The sequence below is a fragment of the Phyllostomus hastatus genome, unplaced genomic scaffold (genome assembly GCF_019186645.2).
Source record: "Phyllostomus hastatus isolate PE091 unplaced genomic scaffold, TTU_PhHast_1.1 phas_contig_254, whole genome shotgun sequence".
NCBI lineage: Eukaryota > Metazoa > Chordata > Mammalia > Chiroptera > Phyllostomidae > Phyllostomus > Phyllostomus hastatus.
The window spans coordinates 19,178,192-19,193,654 of record NW_025333810.1 but is presented as its reverse complement, the minus strand read 5'-3'; the positions used below and the strand labels follow the sequence as shown (position 1 = coordinate 19,193,654).

Below are 15,463 nucleotides of genomic sequence, written 5' to 3'. Positions count from 1 at the left end.
AATGATTTATGTATAAAAAGACAGCAGAGACTCCAGATGGGAGGCAATATCCCAGGTCTCTGTAGACAGGGATCCTCTTAGACCCGCAATTGAAGACACTTAAATAGAGAATAACCAGAATCTTCCAGGGAGACCTTGGGTCCTGTAGAGCCCTGATCAGAGAAGTTCCAAAAGTCAAGGGAATCTGCACATTATAGCCCCCACTTGGAGATTCACAGAGGATGCCCCACATTAAAAATTTTGAAAATCTTAAAGGATAGGAATCTGCTTAACTATGTCCAAAATTTCTTCAACTTCATTAGCCACAGAAACCTCTGGGACAGGCATATTTTAATAAGTCCCAGGACACTTGTGTTAGAAAATCCATGTTTTAAATACTTACAGAGAATGATCACATTTGTGATGGCCGTAAGTGACCACGTTGCCTTTTCCCTTTACCACTTGTTCCAGGTACCACCAAGCAGAGGTTGGTCCTGTATCCTTAGCTGGAGGACAGAGTGCGTTTCCTGACAGGAGCTACGTCTTCCAGATGGGTATACCTGGCAGAATTGGTGTCTTTTGTACCTTACCGCAAATGAATGATACATTTTGTGGACTTCTATGGGAGAACTTGTTCTGCAGTGCAAATCTATCTAATTAATATTAAATGCTCAAAGAATTAGGAAATTAGAAGTGGGGATACTAATTTTTTACCTTAAGATTTGGAGAGTCAATGTAACTTTGAAATGTATTTGAGAGCAAAGGAAATGTTTTAGCAAAAGGAAGAGGTAATTTAGGATGAAAATAAAAACGGAAGCATGAATTTGGCTCACTAATGGCAAGGATCCTTCATATATATCCTGCAAGGGGGCACTCATCATTAACAAACATTTCTTGAAAAATATCTGGCTGTGTAACAATGAATTTGTTTTTCTGAGGCCAGGATGTGTGATGAAATATATGCACTTGAACACACACAGCCTCTAGGACCCAGGAAAACAAACATTCATCCATTGTTAGTTCTCTAGTCCAAATATCCCACGATCAAAACTGGAAATTAAGAGCAACGAAATGCCAGGAGAACAGATGCGTGAAAATTCTGACTGAATATAGAACTGGCATTACATCTTAAATGCATCTGAGCTGCCAAGTCCTCCCTGGACGACAACAAACCAAACATGTTATCTGAAGAAATGGTACTCCCAAATCAACTTCAAAGGAAGATTGAAAAAAATATTTTTTGGAGGCTTTTCCAGGCAAGTGGCTCCAGGGGACTAACTGACCCCCAAGAGTTCAGCCGCCTGAGTGACAACCCATGTCCTGAGTAGCCCTATCACTTATTTGAAGTGGTGATAGTATGGTTTTGATATAAAACCATCTTCAGAATTCTTCAAAAGTTTATTACTGGGGGAAAGTTCTAAGTTTGTAAGGACCCTGGGAGAAAAATTAAAAAAAAAATCTCATTATGATAAATTGGAAATAGGACCCAACCAACCCTTGTATTGGGCAGGAATTAAGCAGTGTGTAGCTGAGCTCAGTTACTTCTCTTCCTGGATGGGCTTGGTGCTTTACCTCTGTGTACTCAACTGAAAAAATAATTTTTATCCAACTGAAAAAATAATTAAGAAAAAAACAAATCACTTAGCAAAAACCTAAAAGGTAGTGTTTTATACTCCCCTACCCCAAAGAAGTGTCTTTGTTTGCTTGCCAGGCTTAGGAAAGGGAAAAAATCCTAGAAAAACGATGTGCCAAAATAGGTCTTCAGTGAGGGCCTGGGTGCTAGGCGTGGTTCCAGCAGGGTCCCTGTTGGAGTCTTGCCCTTGCTGCTGGTGGCCGTGTCCAGGTTGTGAGGACAGTTTCCCCCAGTCTCTTTCCTGGTCCCCTTTGGTCCCTAGCTTCTGGCCCAAATAACCCCTCTCCTCTAGGTCAGCCCCATCACCCTGCTCCAGCTCTTCATAATACAGAATTTCATAGTTGTTAAGAACTTCCTATGGGGGGGACTCGTTCTGTTTATAGTCTGGAATTTTGCCTTTAGGGACCACAAAGTTGAAGGGCCATTAATTAGATTATATACTTCAGGCTCTGATCATTGGCAGTGCTGGAGGTGAGAGATGGGACACGTTAGCCTTGATCAGCCAGGGCTTCAGCCCATCGTCTATGTGATGCTGTAGTCTCAGCACTGGAAGCAGTGCTTGTCTTTGTTCATCACTGGTGTCAGGGCCCCCATGGTCTGCATGGTGATCCAGTGGATGTCAGTGAACCTCTTGCTGGTCACCTCCTTGCCTTGGGTCCTGAAACTACATACTGCTGCAGGAAAATGAAAAAGCATCTCCAAGTACAGCCGCAGGTTGTTCACTGTCCCCTTGCCCCGGTGGGTGTGATTGTAGTCCTCTCTGTGTTTCAGAATGGCAATGTTGGTGGGGTGAGCAAACAAATTGCCCAGCTCACTGGTACTGGGGGTGTACGTGACTGTGCTGAAGCAGCAGACCTCAAGCTTATGCAGGTAACAGCTCAGTGTGTGGTACACACACACCAGGACATAGAAGCTGCAGCCGAACTTCCTCCACTGATTAATAATGGGTTGTTAATACACAGAGAGATCACATAGGCTTCCTCAGTGGACTGAGAAAAAAATGAAGATGTTTTGCTCTCCCAGCACCACTTTTTGATTTGTGAGAACTTATTGATTAGAAAGTTGCTTTTGTCCTGGGCTTTACCACAAGGTTTCCTGATCCAGGTGCTGAAGGGTCTTTTCCTGAACTTCACCAACAGGTTGTAGTCAGCCAGCAGGGTGTAAGTGACCCCTGGGACAAAGTCCAGGTAGAAGTATTTCCCATTCCTATGTCTTTCTGCCAGAGGACTCCTTTCTTTCTCCAGCTCTTTTCTATACCTTTTAATATTCTTCACCATTAGATCCTTCTGAGTCAGTTCATAATGGTTCAGATAATAGCTGATTATTTGGTCATCTGAGAGCAGATAGTCTAAACAAGCTGGACCCTGAAGAATTTTTGGATGGTTTGCAGTCTTATCTAGTAAAAATTCCAATTTTCTTCTTCCTTCTTTCTTCCTCTTCCTCCTCCTCCTTCTTTTTCTTCTTTTGGTCACCTGGACCAATGCTCTCTTTTGAAAATTACTTATTCGCACTGACTTCTCAATATCAGTGACCCATTTCATTTTTCCTGCAATAATCCATAGGCACTTATAAAAACAATGGGAATGTCCAATTTCTGTTCAGCTTCACTGATGTCAGGTCATTTTTCTGTCACTTCCTCATGGCCACCCTGCATGATCTGGGTCCGCATCAGTTCTTGGGCCTTTTTTCCCCAGCACCCTTCCTATCTACCACCACCCTGGTCCAGCCCCAAGCCTTCCTTGTGTTTTCTACTTTTTAAAGACTCTTTCTTTCTCTCTTTTCCATTGCTTTTTATTCTCTCTTAATGATAGGTTTCAATATATTTACTCTGGGGATTCTGCTAACATTAATTTTCAGCACCATATAACCAACTGATTTACAATAAGTATTTGCTAATGACAACACTTTGAAGTATTTTCTCTACTGATGGTACTAGTGAAGTTTCTGCATACATTTGCACAATTGCTTATTTGCTTTAATGTCTTTGACCAGCTGTAGTTCCCTGTTAATTGGATACAAGCAGAGGATGGACATATAACCAAATTACCTGGGCCAAATTCTGATAATCCGATATTATACGGGGAGCTTCACAGAAATGTTACTCCTGTGTCTGCAGTCTCAGCACTCCAGAGATTTCATATATAAATGGTGTCCTACCACGACTCATGATGTAGGATAAATTTGCAGCAAGCATGCCTTAATGCTTATTTGACTTGTTTCCCTTTCAGAAGCACTACAAAACTTGCATTCATTTATAATGCCTTAATCAAGTTCTTTGCAGGGAAAGAAATCTTCAAAAATCTTGTCTAGCATATACTCCATGGACTCAAAATGGAGAACCAGCATGAGTCCCAATGCTTTTACATAGGAGTACATTAAGTATTTGTTTGGGAAGATCACTGCAAGAAAACAAGTATCTTTGTTTCACAGAAACCTCTTAAACTACTTTACTATGCTTTTGGGTCAGGAACACTCCAAACATATTTTGTCAAATACTCTTTCTTCAACTTTGAAACCCATGTGGATAGGCAGGGAAAAAACCATCTCCATGTTTCTAATTAATTTACACTTGACTCATCAAAATGTTGTTTTCTAAGAGCTATTTGATGTGTAAGGCCCCTTATGAGCCTTTCAAATATAGTTTCTAAGCATTTTTCCTTTGAACCGGAAAAGTCACTTTTTTGCCCCTGAAGCAAATGGAATTCAATTCTCAAAAGGCTTGATTTGGTTCAAAAAAATTGTCAGACTCACACAATCTGACAAAACACGTTCTCTCACTTAAATGGATTAACCCATTCAGTGGGTACTAGGAATTAAAGGGCATTGTATGTCATAGGCAAAGATTTACTTAAAATAGCTACAGTGTTAATAAATTTTTGTTTATTTAGCAATGCTCTCAGATGAAATAACCTTAGATACACACATGTGAATGAAACTACATACTGCTGCAGGAAAATGAAAAAGCATTTAAAAATTGTCTGAAAAATACACATTGGCCATTACAATGTGTGAGCAAAGGGTTTTGTGTATTATCTCCCCAGTTTCAGTCCCGACGTCAACATTGTACACAGGAGACTCATACACAGCTTGGCATCACCCCATATTGCTTCTTTTACCTTCTATGCAGTGGTCTTAAGAGCGGTGATTGCCACAGTGAAATGCAGTGGCAGATCCAGAGCACATCCATTGACAAATGTCCCAGGCCTGTCATATGTCATTATACTTACAGAGTCCCGCGTGGATGAGTTTTATATTTTCATCTAAATCTTTTTCTTGATATTAGTCTCACAGTACATTTTTGCTTTTTATCTAATAGCCACTTAGTTTGAAATATCCACATTGATTTTCAAATTCATTGTACCATAATTGCCTGACTTCCTTTTTCCTGATACATTGTAGTAAAAATTTTGTTTAGGGCTTCCCATCAACTCATATTCTACAGAAACAAATTCTTGAAGGTTTCTTCAACTATCTTCTCTGTCCAACATGTAAGAACTCTTACATACAAGGGGGAACCTCAAAAAACCGGAATTATATTCTGGAGAGCAGGCCCCTTGCAGTGCAGGCTTCTCCGCTAGGTGAGTATTATAGGTGAGTATTATTATAGTATTATTTATTATTAAGTATTATAGTACCAGTTGGTGTTGTTGTGAGAGGCTGCATTTGGGTTCGGGGAATTTTTTTGAAGACTCTTTCAATGCATTTGTCCATTTCACAATGAGTGATTTATGAGCATACCTGCCCACACCACAATGAGTGTTAGGCAGATTTTGACCAAAACTGGCATCAACCCTAGGCTCCACCCCTCCTACTGACCCAATCTCACCCGGAGCAACTTTTTTTTTGTTTCCCTAGATGAAAAAAGTCTTCAAAAGAAAACATTTTGCTGATGTGGAAGAGGTGAAACAAAACACAGCAGAAGCACTAATAGACATTAAAATTGAGGAGTTCAAAAGCTGTTTTGAGCTGTGGAAAAAACATCTTGATAGGTGTATTGCATCACATGGAGGGTACTTTGAAGGTGACTGATATTTAAACATGTATGAATAAATACACAATTTTTTATAAATAAATTTTGATTTTTGGGATCCCTTCATATGCCCTTGGTGATTTTTTCTACTGTTTATACCCAACTTTCTTTCTCAATTCTGGCACATACTTATTGATCATTCCTTTATAACTTCTGGCTAATGCTTACTTATTTAGGTTTTTTAGCTTTCTGAAAGACAACCTTAGTTTGCAGAGAAGAGTATACAGAGGATTTTGCATTATTACTACTGAATTTCTTGTGTACTTATATGCTTTTATGATGCTATATTCAAATAACAATCCATCCAAATACTATAAACTTTGATTTCCAGGACAGCTCTCTTTTAGTCTTCTTCCAGAACAATTGTTGTTGGACCTAACATTTTTTTTAAAAAGGCAATTTGACCATAATATAAAAACAAATGTAAATCTCATAGAATTAAAAATGGTTTTATATAGAAGCAGGTATTGTATAACCTATTGGAAATTTTTTAATAAATTAGTTACAATAGAACCTATCTCCTAGGTTGGGTTCAGAGACATTTTCATGGAGCTAATACCCCCGATGTCAGTAAACACACGAATGTTTTAATATGGAAAGTCCACTGCATCCAGTACTGCCCTTATCACTGAGGCAGTGGGTGCTCGTTGCATCCATGCATTTCCCTGTGGGAAGATTCAGGGAGTTTGGGCAATATGTGCACCCTGCCTTCAGTGAGTTTATGATTTTATTATTAGCCAAACCCCCAAATCCCATTTTATACCTGTAACTTGCTATGGGGCCATAATTCCCAATTTTATCTTGACTGTTTAGTGCCTTATATTTAAAACGAAGTTTAAAAAGTCTTTGCAACAGCCCTTAAAATAAGTTACTTAATTTAAGGGCCTCATTAGCATATCTCTCAATGAAAGAGCTTATTCCAAGAGAGCACTTTTTTAAAGACATTATCACCATCTCCCCCCTGCCCCCACCTCACCCCTCCCGCCCCCGCTCCACCAAGAGACTTATTTTCAGGCAGCATCTGTAGTATAAGATGAAGTGGCTGCAGACATTTTCGTCACAAGCCAGAAGGGACATTTAAATAGAGCAGTACATATATATTTTGTAGCCTTATTCCCTGAGGAGCCGTAAGAAACAGCTAAAGCTTACTTTCCATTGATGGTAAATCACTGCTGGGAACTGCTCTGGTTCACTAGTGGATTATAAACACATTAGTTAGGATCAATTCTCCTGCAGGATAAAATTTAAGGTATTATCAAAGAACAAGGAGGTACTAAGTGATAACCTTCCAGTAGATCCAGTTTATTGAAGTTAGAGTTGGGATGGATTGGGCCTTGGGGAGAGGGTGAGAGAAAGAAGGGAAGGGAAGGGAAAGTAGAAAAAGGGAACCTTCCAGCACTTGACAGTAAAAAGAAAGCAATTTCTTTTAGCTTTCAAAAATGATCTTATAGATGTCTACTTACTTGTTTGAGTTGTCATTATGTTTAAATGGGGTAAGAATACAACCAAAATAAGTTCTAAATCATTCCTAATGCAAATATCAACAATCTCTCAGTAACTACAATTAAACATACAAGAAACTGAATCATGCTGCTATGAGATTAGAGTCCCTTTTAACAGGTTAATAATCTTTTTTAAAATTTAATTTTTAATTTTTTAATTGAATTTATTGGGTTACATTGATTAATAAAATTATATAGCTTTCAGGTGTGTAATTGTATCTAACATCATCTGTATACTGCATTGTGTGTTTACTACCACTAGTCGAGTCTCCTTGCTTAATAATCTTGATTATAAACAGAAATAATTAATCCAGACAAGAATTCTGCCTTCCAATTTTGCTATAGATAATGTAGGTAAGATTTCCCGAGGACAAGAAACATCACACAAACTGATTTGAATGACCAAGAGCTGTGCTTGCACAATGTGCATTTAGTGTAGCAAGTATAGTGCATCTGCTGTTTTCTTTTCTTTTTTTTTTTAAGATTTTATTTATTTATTTTTAGAGAGGGAAGCGAGGGGGAGAGAGAGAGAGAGAGAGAGAGAGAGAGAGAGAGAGAGAGAGAGAAACATCAATGTGCAGTTGCTGGGGGTTATGGCCTGCAACCCAGGCATATACCCTGGCTGGGAATCGAACCTGGAACACTTTGGTTCCCAGCCTGCACTCAATCCACTGAGCTATGCCAGCCAGGGCTGTTTTCTTTTGTTTGAACTCAGGGGCAGGTTGGGGGAATGCTACTGGAACAACATGCTTTCATTCAAGTCAGCAGTGACTTTCGGAAGACATAGTAGGGTCTGCAAGACTTCTCTCAAATTGCCAGACAGCTGTCCTATCATGAAGAACCATCCATATGTTTGTGGGTCCGGTACTATCCTTACATAAGACAATCACCTGTGCGCTCCAGTTTAAAAACCCTCTCAAAATATTAGTTTGTCATTGTTTTAGGTGCAAAAGTGTGACATCCCAAAGCATAGGACACCAAAGTTTAGGACGGAATATTTTAAATATAGCTATGTTGTTGAATTTTCATAGCATGATGCTTTTTATTTTTTAACAGAAAAGAACAAATATTTTAAATATTTTGTTTTTACCAAGGGAAAACTAATCTAAAAGAGAGAGGGCAGTTTGATGTCTAAAATTGAAAGGGTAAATTACCGCTTTATCATGTAAGTGTCTTTGTAGGTTAGAAGTGAAAAATATTTTTAATTTAAAAGTGAATTTGGAGATCTGAGCATGCTCACTGTACATCAGTTTGAAATTATTAAAGCAGTTTGATTTAATAGAGTGAATCTTCTCAGGCTAAGGAGTACTTCACTTTGTACTGCACAAGCTCAGATGTTAGAGCCCGATCGCTTCCCAGCTGAAGAGCTTATAAAAAAATGTGAAGTGCTCTAATAATTTTAAATTACTCTATATTGCACATTTTCAGGTCTCTGATCACCTCCAAATTCAAGTGCTTATAAAACTGCTCCCATAATTTTAAATTGCTATGTGCACAGTGATTTAAAATTGTGAGAATGCTTCAAAGTTTTTTAATAAGTGCTTTAATTTAGAAGTGAGTTGAGCAATACTCCAGTATAACTTCAAGGAATTATTAAACTGATGTAAGAACTTATCTTCTGGAAAAAAATTACATTATGTATAAAAGGGTGAGGCTCCAAGGGAATGTATATGAAGATGAAGGTAACAAATGCTCAGGAACGACCAGTGTAGGAAGCAGGATAATGAGGTTCTAGGGGTGGGGTTGTTCCTTTCATTCGCTCACTGCTTGCCAGAGGCTACAGTTCTTGAAACTCTACCAGGCATTTCAATTCCTTTAAAGTAAAAAAAAACTGCTTTAGAGAACTCCAGTTTAGATTCTCAGAGTTTTCAGATGTCAAGAAATTCCCCCTGAAATTACGGGAAAATGGCATTGTTAGATGAAATAAATATATCTTAGAAAAAATGGGGGAAAGAAGAGAGAGCGAGGGGAGGGAGGAGGAAGAGAGAGAGGAGGAGAGGGAAAGGGAGGGGAGGGGAGTGGAAAGGTGGGAAGGCTGAGTTTTCCATGGACGAGGTCTGCTCCCATTTGTAGTTAGGTGTCTTCTGGACATCCCTGACTAATGTCTCATGTCTCCAGGGTAGACAGGGGATGTTTTAAACTGTATTCATAAATAACATGAATTTGTTTTCATTAGGAAAAGAATCCTTTTCTCTTGCCAATGGTTTTGTTTGCTGGAGGGAAGCACTTCAATTTTGTTTTCTGTACAAGATTATTATTACAATGTGCCAGTTAACCTGACTTTAAACGTGCTACCACCCTACATGTTAGCACTACCCGACATATTTGGGAGATTAAATATCTTGTGCCGTGCCTGCTGCCAACAACTTGTTTTCCACCTTTTCCAGCTTATTGTTGACACTGTTCAGGTCAACATGGTGGTATGCTTTGACTGACTGTACTACCCACTGTATCTAAAATACCAAACTGTTTGCAGGGACATGAGGCCTCTCCTATATTTATGTAGAATTTTATACTGTCTTTGATTAATAACACTAAATTGAGCCCTGGCTGGTGTGGCTCAGTGGCTTGAGTGCTGGCCTGGGAACGAAAGGGTCACCGATTCCATTCCTGGTCAGGGCACATGTCTGGGTTGCAGGCCAGGTCTCCAGTGGGGGGCACACGAGAGGCAATCACACATTGATGTTTCTCTCCCTTTCTTCCTCGCTTACCCTCTCTCTAAAAATAAATAAGTAAATCTTATATAAATAATTAAAAAACATTAAATTGAAATACATAAAAGATAAAATGTCCTTTTTGCAATAGTTGAAGTTTTGGTATATATATGTACTGAGATTCTTTGTACATTTCCAAATCATACCCTTACTTCTAAGAAAAAGACATTTGCATTCTATTAAGTTGCAGATGAAATAAAGGAAAATTGACTGTGTGTTTCGGCACTCCATGTTTCAATATGGGAAATTATATACATCATTGAATTCTAAAGTATAATCAATGAGAGAACATTAGTTGTTATGAACATTACTACAAGCATTACCATGGCCCAAAACATTTGAAATAGTTATTCTCATATCTGTTTTGGCTTCTATATTCTTTGAAAGTAGCTGTATATTACTGTATTTTCTAAATATAGAGGATTCATTTCTGTAATACAGGGAAATAATACTTTCTGAAATGCAATACCATGTACATATACAAAGTTAAGAGCAGGAAGGATATATGTGAAATCTTAAAAAGAAAGTGACTTTTCTTAGGACAGTTCATTTGTCCTGTGTCACCATTTTCTAGAACTTTTCTAGGATTGCTAAGACTAATTATATTCTGAGTCCCCAGTAGAACACCCATTAGTGGCCTGGGAGTAGGGGCTCCTGGGACCATGAAGCCTCATGGGGAAACAGGGGTTGTCGGGTTCCATGAAAGTCATTGGCCTGCTTTCCCTGCCAGAGCCTGGTTATAATTTCAGGGTAGAATTATCTCCTTGTTTTCTGCCTGACATGATTTGTTTTTACTTCTCGAATTTCCATAGAGACTCACTTAAAAAAAAACCCTCCCCACTGGTTTTGTTCTTACTGGGGCTATAGAGACAGTGGGGAGGGAAGGACCGAAGGAGTTTTTGTTTTGTTTTGTTTTCTTAGTCAATTCTGGGCAGCAAATATGATGTGTTTTTCTTACAGCTGTGAATGGAAGACCATCCCTTTACCTGCCCAGCAAAATCAATACCCTCATTTCCTTTCCATCTGCCTAGACCAAGATAATTAGGCTCTTTACTTTGTTTTGTATATAATGAAAGAGGCAAGTAGTGCTAGTAAGGAAAAAGGCTCTCTCCCAGTGGTAAATGTATTGACATTTACAGACACCGACAGAGCACAACATGGAGAGAGTAATGAGAAATTTGACTGCTTTTCCCACTTTCTCTGCTTCCTGCTTTAGAGCTGCTGCATCCCACGGTGAATTATTAGCTACAAAGAGAAGGAACTGCTTAGGGACTGACAATTGAGAGCATTTACAATTAGCTGAATTGATTAACCTTTACAAATGCTGTTACTTTATGAGGTGTTTTTCTCAGCCCTGGTTGAACAGTATGCCTTATTGATTCAACATACTCCTTTACGGAAGCCCTGATTTGTCTGTAACTCCAGCAGTCATAATGCCTGTCTTGCTCATCGCTCCTGCCTGTTCTCGGGAAAACTTGACACAGAAGACTGATTGGCATTATGTAAGTGGCATCTGTGTCTCCCTCTTGGAAGGGCGTTTGGCTAGGAGAAGCCAGAATGCAGACCTGCCTCCCTGCATCCTCGCATCCAGGCTGCGCCCCAAGGACTCCAGCCTCTCACTGCCCCTCAGCTCACAGCCCTGCTCCATGAGCAGCCTGTAACAGGAGAAGAGTCACAGGTAGTCCTCTGAGGCCTCCAGCTCCTCTGAATTCCCTAGTAATACCTTTAGGTTTCCTGAAATAATTTGAATTATGTGTGTGTATATGTAAGAGAAGAAGTGGTGGGAAATTGTCAAAAAATTAGAATTATGTATAGCATCATGTTTTAAAAGATTTTAGACTGACTTTGAGTGCTACTTTGCCTAGCAAAGAATTGATGACAGAAGGCGTTTTCTTTTCATCAGTTTCATTTAAAGAAGCTCTGAGCTCAGAAATAATAAATGGCACCCAGAAATGGCTGCCTTCCATCCCTCATGTCCCATAAAACTATATGAATACAGAGTAAATACTATTTGGGTTTTTCCTTCTCTGCTCTACTTTCTCTTATCTTTCCCTTATTCTTCATTTCAAGGGGTGAATTTTTGTGATCTTAAAGATAAAAAATAAAACAGCTTGCAATACTGCAGAATAAAACCACCAGCTCTTCCACCAGTGTTCCTACAACCCATCCTGCACTCAAGACTGGTGACATGATTTGTGAGGCCCAGTGCAGGATGAGGATGCAAGGCCCCTTGCATGGAAACTATTACAAACATCTAAACACCGACAGCAGGGCAGTAAACCAAACTTAGCTCTCTAACCACAGGTCCTTATGTGACTGCACAGGTCCAGGAGGGAGGCCCTGCTTTCACTCTGGACTCTGTATTTTGTAAAGAGTTTGAGGGAAGTGTGGGCCTGAGATGGTGGTGTCTGTTTTCTTTCCCCACTTGATTTTGAACTTCACTAATGTGAGACTAGTTTATTTTGGATCATACTGAATTGCGTCCATTTGTTTACATCTGAGCTGCTGCTTAGTTGGGTCTGAACTGAGAGCACGTCTCTAATACATACCTTCTATGTAGTGAGGGAACCTCAACCAAACCCTGATGACTTGAAACACCTGGGTCCATGCCAAAGCACTGAGATTGCCATGTTGTTGCTTTGTGCATCCAGTAACCACTGAAGAAAGTTTGTTTTTCTTTTTGTGAGGAAACTAAGTATTTGTCTTGATGCATATGCAAATATATGTGCATTTATTCTAATATAATATATGTACATATTCAAATGAACAGGTTTTTTCCATACATATGTGTGCATAACAGAATTGAGTTTCTGGCATTCCAAGATGCAGATGAACAATGATGAAGGACAGCCATTTTTTAATATGAACAATTGATGCATTTTTAAAGAAAAAAATCACGGAGCTGCTCTAACAAAGTCTGCAGCTTTCACAGCATGATAAACAAATTAGAAAACAGCAGATGCAGCACAAATTAAGATGTATTTAGCACAGCAGCCCATCAGATGTGTGACCGTCTTTTGTAACTCAGCTTTGCAAGGTTGATGCATTGCACTTTAGACAGCTGATAATGAACCCTCCGAGCAATTAGAAGTGGAAATTCTGAGGAGTCAAGATTGTGCTATTCCCAGTAGGCCAAAAAAGAAAAAAAAAAGCCCAGCTATGTGAAGCTTCCTTGTATGCTTGCAAAACAAAGAGTTTCAATTTATATACTGATATGTTTGAATTTCTCTCAGCCTTTTAAAAATTCCTGCTTCATTTTAATTACCATCTGATTCTAAAGTGTCATTAAATAAGTGAATTCTGTTGCAGTTACACACGTTTTATGGCCAATACAATGTCTTTTCTTTATGGGATGCATTATTTAGTAATCTTACATTAAGACAATAACTTCAATCATTGTGCCTTCAAATAGCAATAAGCATGATAATGACTTTGCCTAGCTGCTTCTTGACTCTTTCTATCGCTATGTTTGCTCTTTAATACTAGAGCATAATTTTTACTTCTCTGCAGAGAGTGCGTCCCTGGCCCTCCCACCCTAATTTGTTTTCTGAGAGTGGAAGCACCTTTGCCGGAAGGAGCAAAGCATTGAAGTGCATCTAATAGGACAAATTCTATCCTAATCCAGTACCAAAGCTAATAATGAACAGTTAATGTTTGCTACCCACCCCCAACAATATTTGATTTGTTTAAACATTTGATTTGATTTGATTTATTTGAGTCTATTTTTTCCTTCCAGGAGGAAGATGTGCCTGGTACTCACTCTGCAGAATAAGCAACAGTCCAGCATTTTGTTAAGAACAGGTTTCGACAAATTAAGAGAGCCTGAAAGAACTCATGGGAAAATATGCCAAACAACACAAAGGTGGGAAAACAGTAGCAAATAAGAAAAGGAAACTAATCAGTGTATTCTGTCTAGGAAAGAGAGATCTCACAGGTGATTTAAAATGTGATCCCCCTATGTGAAAAATCTTAGGTGATTCTCATGTTCAGGTCTTTAAGTCAGTGTCATGGGCACATGGGTTCCTCTTAAGTTTGTCTTCTGCTGTTGTGTTGTTACAACCTCTGCCTTTAATCTCAGACCCCCAAAGAGCAACCTCCCAGGGTCAATTCTATTAAGTGAAGTTTGGAAGAGCAGGAGGGTGAATTGAAACATCATACTCACATTTCTAAAACAAATACAAACATCCAAGTGCAAGGCTGATTGACCATATTGTGAACACAAAGGACAGAATTTACTTCACAAGGTGGCTGCCTTTCTGGGCTATACAGAGAGGGGTCCAGACACCATTGTCCTTGCTTCCCAGGTAACTCAAAGGGAAACTTTCACCACGTCCAGAGCACTTGATGTCTTGCAGATGATGGAGGAGGATGTCCTCGAATTCCATAGAGCAGGAATCCACCTGAGTAGCACCAACTATGATTTCCAAATGGGACAGTTCATCTACAAGAGGAAAAGTGATGGCATCTGCATCATAAATCTGAAGAGAATGTGAGAGTAGTTTCTGCTGTTGGCTCGTTCTATGGTTGCCATTGAAAACTCCATAATGTCAGTGTCATATTCCTCCCGGAATACTGGCCAGTGGGCTGCTGCCACTGGAGCCACTCCTGTTGCTGGCCACTTTGCTCCAGGAACCTTCCCTAACCAGATCCAGGTTGTCTTCAGGGAGCTATGACGCCCGGGGTTAATGATCTAAGAGCTGACCACCAGCCTCTCCGGAAGGCATTCTATGTTAACCTTTCTACATCGCTCTGTGTAACACAGACCCTCTTCCACACCGTGTAGACATTTGCCCTTGGTGCAAGGTGAGGGTGCTCACTCTGCAGGTCTGCTGTGCTGGTTGCCCCTGGGAAGTTTTGCGCATGTGCGGCGTTCTCTCCTGTGAACAACTGCGGGCGGCAACACCTGAACTCTGCTTTAGAGAGATCCCGAGGAGATTGGAAAGGATGAGCAGGCCGCAGCAGAGAAAGCATTGACCTGGAAGGAAATTCGGGGTGAATGGACTGCTCCAGCTCCGGAATTGACTGCTACTCAACCCGAGGTTGCAGACGGTCTGAAGGTGCACTTTGTGCGTATTCAGCAGTATCCTGCTTGAGACTGGAGCGCTCACCCCGCCCCTGAGGACTGAACAGCAGCTCCCACTACTGAGGCTCCTGAACAGGTAGGAATGACCACTGAGTGGTCTCCAGCTGTTTTTCTCATGCTCTTAAACAGAAAATGAAGCAGAGAGGATTAAAAATCATGTGATCAAGATGAGAAGCCATGAACTTTCAGGCCTGCAGATGTTTTCTGCGTTTATTTTTCAATGTTTAAAAATTAATGCAACATTTTTAAAATCGGAGATTTTCACGGAAACATTTAAGGTTTTTGATAAATCAGCTGGCAATGGGCCTGCATGTCCACGTGGTCACAATTGGCTTCAGGTGGGCCCGCAGGCTCCAGGTTTCCATAGTCCCCCATGGCCCATTGCCTCTTCCACTGAAGTCTTAGTTAGCCGCTATTTGTTACGCTGTTTGCTGCTGGTTTTCTCAGTCCCGAGAAACTTTTCTTACTCAATCGATTTCCTTATTTATGTTCCTGTTCAGCCTTTATAAGTGTTTATGTTTA

General features: G+C 39.9%; 1 pseudogene; it reads right to left on the bottom strand.

Annotated features, from left to right (window-relative positions):
- Positions 1-1,758: 1,758 nt before the first annotated feature.
- Positions 1,759-14,829, bottom strand: LOC123818064 (annotated as a pseudogene).
- Positions 14,830-15,463: the final 634 nt, after the last annotated feature.